Genomic DNA, 4,608 nt, shown 5'->3' with positions numbered 1-4,608 from the left:
ATTATATTGTTTTTTTAAATGTTTTATATTTATATTAAAATATGTTTTGAAAATATATCGTAAATGCAGACATGCAAAAGGGTGTACATTTAAAAATACACAGAAAATTAATATTTTAAATATTTTTTTAAATATTGTTTTTGTTTTTATATTAAATTTGTAATATTGTTTTTTTCATTTTTATTTTTATATTAAATATATGTTTTGAAGACATATTTTGAATGTAATAATTATAACATTATAAATTCAAATATGCAAAATGCATGCCTATTTGAAAAATACACAAATGTAAAATCAGCTAAATACAAATAAAATAGGAAGGAAATGAAAATAAGCAATGATTCTTACTGAATGTTATTTATTAAATATTTGTTTGTTTGTCAAGTCAAGTCACCTTTATATATATATAGTGCTTTTAATAATACAGATTGTGTCAAAGCAGCTGTACAGCATTAATTAGGAAAATAGTGTGTCAATAATGCAGAATAACAATAGTAAACACTCATTTTTCAGTTAAAGACAGTTCATCATTGTGTTCAGTGGTGTCATCATCCAGCTCAGTTCAGTTTAAATAGTGTCTGTGCAATCAAGATGACGATATCGCTGGATATTAAGTGTCCCCATCTGAGCAAGCCAGAGGAACAAAAACTCCATCGGTGACAGAACGGAGAATAAACCTTGGGAGAAACCAGGCTCAGTCGGGGGCCAGTTCTCCTCTGACCAGACGAACCAGCAGCTTGATCCATGCTGCTTGTATGATAGTCATTTTTTTAAAGAAAACTCATTTAAAATGTATAAATGTGTACAGTCACATTTGGACATATAAACGCATTGTCTTCTTCCATGAGTCTTTATCACATTAAGGCCTGGTTTCACAGACAGGGCTTAGCCTAAGCCAGGACCTGACAATAGTTCATTTAGGACATTTAAGTAATTTGTATTAACGTGCCTTAGAAAAAACATTACTGGTGTGCATTTTGAGACAAAACAGAAGCACTGATATATTTTAAGATCAGTCACTGCAAGTTTCTTTCAGTTGAAACAGCTCAGACTTACACTGCATCGTCAGCGATCATATTTTAAGTGTTGTTGTAATGATGTGCGATAGGACATTATCAGGTAGGCTATATCACCAGATCACACACAGAGTGCGCGCATGTTGATTTATTAGTCTATTAAAACTCAAAATTCCAGGCTTTCTAAATTATAGACGGCAAAAATGCTTCTGCTTAATATAGTTAACTTGATCGATATCACACAAAGAGTACCGTTTTTCTGCAGATATCAGCATGAACATATTTAATAATCATTTTATACAAGTTCAGTAAATCAATAAGTGACTTACGTTTTAGACATAACATTGCTTGTTTTTGCTCAATTTTGCTAACGAATATAGTTCCAAACAAAGATTACACACTGTTTTGCGTCTCTGAGCAATGGACGGCGTTTACTTATTGAATGAATCAGCTTTTTGAACGAATCAGTTGAATAAATGATTCAGTGATTCACTCATTAACACTGTCAAATGCTTTGTTCCTGAATGAATCAGTCGTTTGAATGAATCGGTTGAATCTCAACGACTCACTCATTAACAGTCACTTGCTGCCACCTACTGGTGGTTTTAATTTCACATTTCGACTGTTTTTGTTACGTTTTAAAATAATTTCAAATAACAGTATTCAACGTTTTATGTTAAGAACAAAACATTATTTATTCATGCAGGTTAAATGCATCCCTGTCCCCTCTGAGATAGGCCTACATTAAACTGTGTAAATACATCTAAATGTTATTTCAGATGCAGATTTCAGAAATGCGCCGGTGAGTCTCGTGAAAACCAACGTTTGTTAAGAGGAGCAAAGGAAGCAAAGTTTCCTTACTTTAGCAAAGGAAAACCAGTCTCCTCTTGGTTTATATCCAAATCCTCCGACATTCTTCTTTACAAATCCTCGTTTTGTACTTCTAATTAGTGACCGTTGTTTTGTTTTAAACTCTCCGCTGTGCTTCCGCGTTCGTCACTTCTGAGCGGTGCATGCGCAACGCCGACCTCATACGTCATCCGCCCGGAACTGCTTCCGTTTTCAACAGTGAGCGCAAGCTACATTAAAGTGATTACCGTATTGGCCTGAATATAAGACGACACTGATTATAAGACGACCCCCCTTTTCCCAGATGTAGCTTTTGGAAATGGTATTACATTTTGAATATGGATATTTTTCTTACAAAAACACATCGATTCGCTACAGAAGGCCTTTGTTCACCCCCCGGACCCGTGTGAGACACTGTTTTTATGGATGGGCGCTTTTTATTTAACTTCTTTTGGACTTATGCATGCAACACCCACTGAGCGCCATTAAACAGCTTGAAAGATCAAAGACAATTTGTAATATAACTCCGACTGGATTCATCTGAAGGAAGAAAGTCATATACACCTAGGATGCCTCGGGGATGAGTAAAACACAGCCTAATTTTCATTTTTGGGTGAACTAACCCTTTAAGCCTTGTCTGTGAAACCGGGGGTAAGTCTGTATATATGAAGCTCTGCTGTAGAAACTCGTTGTATATGGAGGAGGTTCTGCTCTGGTTTGACTCACGTATGCTTGTTTTATCCAGTAATTCATAAAGTCTAATTTTCAGGGATAAATAACAGGCTCGTGGATTCTTCTGGAATCACGTTTATTCAGGCTATGCTGCCGTCTGAGCTGAGACCGAGAGAAATGATCAGATGATCAGATTTAATGCAGGACCGAGTCCAAATACAGACGCAGGAGCCAGAAACCAGACGCGTACTTTAATTCCAGATCAGATCACTCAATACTGGGAGAATTTAATGAGAAATGTTTAAGTTTATATTGAGATTTCTGACTTTAGTATGTTGAGTCAAGTCAGATTTGAGTAAAAAAAAAGTATTCTATTCTTAATATTCAGTTGGTTCCACTGATGTTTTTCTCATTTTAATTTAAATATAAATAATATTATATATGTTATCATGTAACTGAGTCATTATAGTCATTTTTATTATAAATATAACTGAATTGTTCAATGTTCAAATGTACAAAATGTTCATTAAATGTGTAATAAATATTGTAAAATTTTATAAATATATTACATAAATATAAATATATTATTATAAAATATTTAGTAGGCTCTGTTGATGTTTTTCTTTCAATACTGATGAAAAATGGCATTTGTTTGTCTTATTTCTCCACTTTATTTTGTGTTTTTATTTATTATTTATTTTTTATTAATTCAGTACTTCAGTCATTCATTGACTAAGTGTTTTCTTCTCCCTTTTAAACTTATTTTGCAGTCCTAATCACGTACAGTTATATGGTAAGTTTCTTTTTAATATTTGCATTTTGCAAAAAGTTTGTGCATTTGTCAGACTCATTTCTGGCTCTTAAGATGCATCCTTCAGGACAAAAAACATTCATTACATATTTAATAAAAAATTTAAATATTGTAAACATAATATCGAGTAAAATAAATATTCAGTAGCTTCTGTTGATACTTTTCAATACTTGATATAATACATTTTTTTAGTTTTATTCTCCAATCCCTTATTATTATTATTTTTTTTTATTATTATTATTATATGTCTTTTGTTTTTGATTATGAGCTTACACAAGCTGACTGATCATCTCCCTTTTGAAGGTTAATACAGCATGTCTATTTATTTGACCTTCCTATCCATGCGTGATGATATATTTGTGTTTAGGATGTTCTTGACCCATCAGACTCACTTCTCCAGCCGAGAGCGACTGTGGTAACAGATGTTGAAGATCTGACCGTCATCATTAGTGTGTCTCTCCTGACGTTAGTTTGGTGTTTCTCCTCTGCTTTCAGAGGGCAAGCCACAGCGACGGACAGAAGCAGTGAACCCTGGGATTGAGTTTTTCGCTGTTTAGGAGACAGCGATTGAGAAATGAGGCGGTCAACCCCTGCCTGACCCCTCAAACACAATTACAGCCCGGTTTGGTTATGGATGCTCATGGGTAACCTGTGTAATGCTTCAGGAGCGCAGGGGTGTTTAGATGCAACCAATCGAGAAATCACAACTACCTGCATGTTTCTAGAAACACAAAGCAATGATGTTCAAGTCGTTCAGAACCCAGTCTGAACAACACAAGAGGCGAGCAAATGCTGAATGAAGGGATCACAGCTTAATAGATAGTTTATAGGGCTAGATTCTTACATTTTACAGAATAGAAAAATAAGGTAAGTGAACGCACCGATCTGAACTCTGGCTAGATAAGCCTGTGCTGAGTTGTGTGTATGTGATATATCTGTGACAGAAGTGTTTCTCAGAGTGATTCTGGGCTGTAAACAGACCGTGTGTGATTTCCCATCAGCCCCGTGTCCGGGTGCAGAGGTGACCTCCGTATCGCCGCCGAGCGTTATATCTGGATGTTGACACATTTTATGAGCGATTAGCCGCGTTTCGGTGAGACTCCGCCACTGCGAGCGTGACCTCTGACCCCGGCCGCTCCGCACTCGCAATTAACTGACAAAACCAGCAGCACTAAATCTAGAGCTGGCCAGAAACAGCCGAGAAGAGGAACGGCTTTATGATCAATGTGTGTGTGCGTGTGTCTGTGTGTGTGTGTGTGT

The sequence above is a fragment of the Sinocyclocheilus grahami genome, unplaced genomic scaffold (genome assembly GCF_001515645.1).
Source record: "Sinocyclocheilus grahami isolate Dianchi unplaced genomic scaffold, SAMN03320097.WGS_v1.1 scaffold958.1, whole genome shotgun sequence".
Lineage (NCBI taxonomy): Eukaryota > Metazoa > Chordata > Actinopteri > Cypriniformes > Cyprinidae > Sinocyclocheilus > Sinocyclocheilus grahami.
The sequence above is the reverse complement of the archived record's forward strand: the minus strand, read 5'-3'. Positions refer to the sequence as shown.